A 7050-nucleotide genomic window follows, 5' to 3' on the forward strand; every position below is an offset into this window, starting at 1 on the left:
GGTTGGGCTTCAGCAAGTCTCAGCCAGCCCTGGCGACCCCATTAAAATGGGGTCCCAACCCACAGTTTGAGAACCGCTGCTTTAATCTATGAAAATAAGACAAGATGCTTATAGCAATAGCCGAGTATAAAAAGGCAAACCAGTTTTGTACACTACCTACTCACAACTTAATGTGCTGCTGCCTTGTTCTCTAGTTCTCTCTAGTAGTTCTTTCAATGCACTAGTTACAAGAATCTCCATGAAAAGGTGAACTGCAAAACCAAAACACTGGTTTAGGTCTTTTTGCTTCTTTAAAATGTCAGGCTTCCTTTATAAATTAGAAAGAATAGAAATGCTCCTTCTGCAAAACAGGGCAGACTGCTGAGGGAGGAAGAAGTGGAGGAGAGAGGGTGTAGGGAGGGGCATGATAGGCTCTGCATGGGGAAGGGGTGTAGGAGTTGCTGCTACTGACTTCTATAGGTGAAGCATTTTTACCAAGCTTCCCCATGTCTAGTGTAACTAAGTTTCACAAGAGTATGGCTCTGGACCATGGTCCCAACAAGAGGGTGCATGGAGGAACTGCAGATAGTGGAGCCAGCAATTAATTTGGCTGTCGAGGCAGCACTGTAGCATTGTCTCCTACACATCTCCCTTTTCCGGATCCATTATTTCACAGGATCCAGTTTTAAATTGAGTTTATCATAGAGAAGTTAATACAAGTCAGACTCAATGTATTCTCATTTGCAGGTCACATTTAAGAACTAAACCAACACTAGATAACTTCCTCTCCCTCCCCCTATAACAAGCTCCCTTCTTCAACATCCTAACAGTCAGCGCTTCTTTATAATGATGAACTACTACACTTGCCAGAAGGAAAAGGTATCTTTTCATAGCCTACCTACTTATCACTTTTCAGCTCATGTCTTGATGTAATTATTACAAACTCTGGCCTGGTCTACACTACGCGTTTAAACCGGTTTTAGGAGCGTAAAACCGATTTAACGCCACAACCGTCCACACTAGGAGGCACCTTATATCGATTTTAATGGCTCTTTAAACCGGTTTCTGTACTCCTCCCTAACGAGAGGAGTAACGCTAGTATCGGTATTACCATATCGGATTAGGGTTAGTGTGGCCGCTGATCGACGGTATTGGCCTCCGGGCGGTATCCCACAGTGCACCAGTGACCGCTCTGGACAGCATTCTGAACTCGGATGCAGTGGCCAGGTAGACAGGAAAAGCCCCGTGAACTTTTGAATATTTCCTGTTTGCCCAGCGTGGAGCTCTGATCAGCACGGGTGGTGATGCAGTTAAAAATCAAAATAAAGAAAGAGCTCCCGCATGGATGATGCGGACGTGATCGCTGTAAGGGCAGGCAAATCTGTTCTATCAGCGCTCCGTTACAGAAGACGACATTCAAAATCATTTTTTAAATATCTCCAGACAGATGCCATAGCAGGGACTCAGTGCACTGCTGCGTGACAAGCGTAACGGAAAGCCAAAGAATCAAATGGACGCTCATGGACTGGAGGACTCAAGCTATCCCACAGTTCCTGCAGTCTCTGAAAAGCATTTGCATTCTTGGCTGAGCTCCAAATGCTTCTAGGGTCAAAAACAGTGTCGGGTCAGGGCATAGCTCGGCAATTCCCCACCCCAGAAGTGAAAGGGAAAACAATCCTCTCTTGACTCTTTTACATGTCACCCTATCTTTACTGAATGCTGCAGATAGACGCGATGGTGCAGCACTCAACACCAACATCCTTGCTCCCCCCACGCTATGGCTGGCTGATGGTACAAAATGACTGGTATCTGTCCTCGTCATCAGCCTATTGGCACATGGGGCAGTGCAAAAGGACTGGCAACCATGATGACCAGCATCTGTTAGGTCAATCAAGGGTGCCTGGTCCTAATTTTTCCTGGTAGATGGTGCAATATGGCTGATAACCATCATCGTCATAGCAACAGGGGGCTGAGCTCCATCAGCCCCCACCCTTCATGTGTAAAGAAAAGATTCAAGTGCCCCTGAACTAGCAGGGGGATGCTGGGCTCCTCTCCTACACACTCCTTACTGTCCTGTCTGGACTATCATAGCAGCTGGAGGCTGCCTTCCACTCATATCTCACTAAAGTCACTGTGTCTTATTCCTGCATTCTTTATTACTTCATCACACAAGTGGGGGGACAATGCTACGGTAGCCCAGGAAGGCTGAGGGAAGAATGGAATCAACAGGTGGGGTTGTTGCAGGAGCACCCCCTGTGAATAGAATACAGCTCATAATTTCTGCAGGATCTGACACAGAGCAGCTGTGCTCTCTGATACAGTGGTTCTCTAGTACACTTGCCCATATTCTAGGCAGGACTGATTCTATTTTTAGATACCAAAAAGGAGGGATTGACTCAGGGAGTCATTCCCAATTTTGGCATTTGCGCCCCTGGCTAAGAGCAGCCAGGGGCACTTATGACAGCAGCAAATGGAACAGTGCAAAAGGACTGCTGCTGCAGGAAGATTTCACCAGTGTCTTGACCTGACTGTCACTGTCTAGTGGCAGTAACTAAGATTTGAGATAACCATAAATTTGTAAGAAAGCCACAGTTGTGCTCTGAGTTGAAAATAGAAATAAAGAACCATTTGTCTCTGTGGATTGGCCTGTACAGAAGTACAGTGCTTCACTGTTCCTGTTCAATATACCCCTTCTTTGTAAGTTTAATTTTCATTAAGGGCATTCAACTCTAAATCTAAACTCTTGAATATAAAGTTCTGGTTGAGAAGATGGTTATATGAACCTTCTTCGGTTGCTAAAACAGAAAACATATTACCTTTTCAACAGTTTATACATTACATTGATTTTGATCATTGTTTATAATGAACCAAAGTAGATAGTTTGAGTAACCTGTTAAATTTCTTTACAGATATTTGAAAACAGCACCTGTGCAACTGCACGACTGCTCTCATGTAAAATGGTAACACAAAAGCGTCCATAGTTTTGATACAGGTAGTTTAATGTGTTTTGTTTTTTTTTAGACAAAGGAACAGTTGTACAAGATCTCTCAGAGGGATTATATAAAAGGGCAAATATGTAGTGTTTTCAATTGAGGAGCTGCATGCCAAGTTTACTAAGATACTACATATCTGATGTATTGAATATGAACCATGCTGACAATGCCAAGATCATTACTGTAGCTCAAAGTTATAAATAAAAATACTGCTGGGGGAATTCTGCACCACAGCATGTGCACATATTTCATGTGCCATGCATAGTTTTAATTTTTTTTTTTTTTTGCAAAAATAGCTTCTGCTGAAAAGTTGCTGCAGTTCTGCCTTTTGCCCACCAGAGGGCACTGTGGTGCTAGAACACAGTAGCCACTCCAGGCCAGTCCTAGCTAGGATAGGGAAGAAAAAAGCCTGCAGTGTCTCCTTCTGTCAGGCCAGGTCAGGAGACAGGGCATATCGGGAGACAGACAGCGTGGGGCTGCTGGGGGGTCAGACAAGGGCTCGTAAGGGCTAGTGGGGGAGGATAGACTGGAGCAGGGTCTGAATGGGAGTGGAGCCACAGGGGGGGAAGGAGGTGTAGGGCCACATGGGCAGAGGAGTGAGTGGGGGCATAGACACATGAAGACAGGGGGTGCAGGGACACATGGAGATGAGGGGAGAGGGCTGGCTAATGGAGTGCAGGGCCACATGAGCAGAGGGGGAGGGGGTGCACAGCTACAGGGGGAAGGGAGCTGGCTGAGGGGGCAGAGAGACATGGCCCTGTGCCTGTTCCCATGTGGTACAAGGACACATGGGGACAGGAGCAGATGCATCTTGACTGAATGGGAGAGGCTAGGGGTCTGCATGGGTGAAGCTCCCCAACTCCCTTTCAATCACTCCCTGTCCCCCACAAAAACTTGTTCCATACTTTTCCCACCCATACCCAACAACCCTCCAAGTTCACACCCAGGCTCCTTCCCAGCAATTACTTCCCTCACCCCAAGCCTTTGCACTGCTTCTGAGGGGGGGTAAGAAATATGTTTCTGTTCCATAGTTTAAATGAATTACTCAGTTCTGCATTAATATGCCTAGTATGAATCTGTAAACATACATTTCCTGAATCTTTTTTTGTTATCTGTAGTGTTTCAGAAATACGGGCTGATGTATATTTTGAAATAAAATTACCAAAATAATTGAAACTGGGGTGGTTATATCGTGTTATTTTGACAAATATTGTGTGCAGAATTTTTAGATGCAGAATTCCCCCAGGAATACAAAACCAAGCCATATTGTCATTTTACCTTGCACAGTGATCCGGGTCAACAACATTCCTCAGCATCAGTTTTGGTTGGATTTGTCTACATCAGGGGTCCCCAATGCAGTGCACACGGGGCATCTAAGTGCACCCGCGTACTGGCTGGTGGACGAGCATCCGCTGAAATGCTGCTGAAATTCGGCGGCGACACCTCTGGGTGACACCACTTGCTGCCAACAAACCATGTCAGCCAGAGGCGTTGCCGCCGAAATTCAGTGGCAACACTTCTGGATGATGCCGCTTGTCGGTGGCATTTCGGCAGATGCTCGTCCGTCACCATGGACCTCCGTGGCTCGTCATCTGGCACCTGCCAGACGAAAAAGGTTGGGGACCACTGGTCTACACTGTAGGCTTGCCATGTGTTTTTGCCCAAACCTCCTATCATTCATTCAAAGCCCTTAGCATCTAGGTGTATGTTAAACATGTTGCATTTGGGGGGGTATGTATTAGAGCCCACCCAAAGTATCTTTACTAGTCTCAAGAGACAATTGGCTGACAAGTCCCCAAACAGATCTTTGCTATGATTATATCACCCTAAGTTTAAAAAGAATTGATATTAACCTGTCCACAAAAGTTCATCTGGGTCCTGTTTTTTTCTTTTAAAAGGGGGGGGGGGAAGGGAAATAAAGAGTTTTGTTCTTTTTGTATAAAGGGACTTTCCAAATTACAGTCACAACCACCTTAGGGGATCCACATACAACACAGGACCCTACTTCCATGTCGTACTCAGAGATAAAGAAGGTGGGTGCTATAAAACAAAAGGTAGCTAGCTCAGAAACCAACTTGACAGGACAGATGTCAGGAAAGGACCAGGATCTGAGAGATAGTAAGAGAAACCTCTTCCCACTGAAAGGATCCTACTACCCATGGGAGCAATAGAAGATGAAGATTTGACCATCTGCTAAAGTTTAAGCTTGTAGAAGAACAAGCATTACTGGGTTCAGATAGAGAAATGCCAAATGTTACATGGGAGCACAAAAACCACTTAAAATGGGAAAGGGTGAGAAGGGCTGTAGATGGTCTCATGTGCAAGAACAAATGATATAAAGCCACTACGAATTTGATTCTCTCATGCTGTAACTAATTTTGGTATCGCCTCCTACAATATGTACTCCACACGATGTGGAAAATTGACTGAGCAGTGGAATTATGTTTGTATGTATTCCAAGTTACACTTTCACAGTATTCAGGTGATTACTACTATTCTGTTTAGGCTGCATACCTCAGACTACACTTGAAAAGGGATGGAGTGTGTAAAGCCACAAATTATTACAAGCACTGAGCATTCAAAGCAGGATGCAACAGCCTGTCACACTTTAGACAAAAGACAAATATTGTTGCTGTATAGCTAATACTTCCCCACACGCTGATAAGATTGACAGTTTCCTCCGATACTATTCTTTCCTACAAATCTTGGCAGGAAGTCTTGATTAACCTCTTGTGCAGCACAATGTCAACGTTTTGTCTTTTCAGTGCAAGGCCCTGTCTATATTATAGATACAGCCATATCAGAGACCTGGTTTCAGCGCAATGTGGTTTTCCACTGACTTACCTGCAGTGTAAACAGGGTAATAAGTGGAAAACAAGAACAGGTTAAGGTACGTTTTACCACAGATTTCACACTTGGGAGAAATGACTTGTTTCCTGAGGTAACAAGACAATACAGTTGTACAATGTAAACAAATCCTCATTGGCCTCCTAATGCTGTACTCGATGCCTCATGTTTTTGCCTGTAAATCAGAATCTTTAATGAGAATTTGAAAAGATTTTTTAATAAGGTATTTGCAATGGTACTAAGCAGGCTGATGTTTCAGTATACTAAACCCCAAACCTTGTTTAACACTATTTAATGCTGGGCAGTAACATTTTTGACTCTTTGGGCCCATATATTCCACTGAAATTAATACAAAACACCCCCTCCCCAGTGAACAATTGATAGAAAGAAAATAGCTATTGAATAATCTGTCCTTGCCCCCCTCCCCCACCCCCGCAATAATTCTTCCATGACTCCAGAACTTTGAAGCATGCCCAAAGATCAGTAGATTCTGCCTGTTTCAGACCAGAGCTGGGGATTAAGTTCCAAAATCAAAGATCCTCACACAATTGCCAGCTAATTCCTTCTCTTTTATACAAAGGGAATTCTAGCTCAAGCGCCCCTGCTCACTCAGAACATCATTTATCCGATCTAATTGGGATGGGAGCCAGATCAGATAATCAAAAATTCAGATAAGCTGGAGAATGCGAAAATGCAAGGCTGCAGCACCATCTAGCGGCCACAGGCGAGATCACCCGCTTCTGGCCTGTGTGCGCAGGTTGTTCAGTTAATACATAGAGCCGCATAATGAAGGGTCAGATAAATGGGGTTCTACTGTATAGGGTGAAAGGTGGTCTCTGAATTCATCAGTCCATGGCCATTTAGAGTTTTATGGTCAATATCAATATTTTAAATTCCATTTAGTGCAGATTATAGAGCACCAGTGTATTAAGCTCACAGCAAAATACACTGCTTAATTAACAGTCTGGTGAGATTAAGACAAAGCTAGATGTCATGAGTGTACTGAAGATCCCTGAAACCCATGTCTCCTCAATAACCCTCTCAGACTCCCCCCCACACACACAACAGGAGAAGAGATCAGCAATCTTGTGAGATTCTGCACAGGATGTCCACGGCAAGAAGCAGCAGTTCCCCACAAAACCAGCCTCTGAGAATGTGCAACAAAGGAGGTAGATGCACACTAACGAGCAGCCCTATCTACCCCGATTTTGGTCTGCAGGCAACTCAACAC

The sequence above is a fragment of the Mauremys reevesii genome, linkage group 4, assembly GCF_016161935.1.
Source record: "Mauremys reevesii isolate NIE-2019 linkage group 4, ASM1616193v1, whole genome shotgun sequence".
Lineage (NCBI taxonomy): Eukaryota > Metazoa > Chordata > Testudines > Geoemydidae > Mauremys > Mauremys reevesii.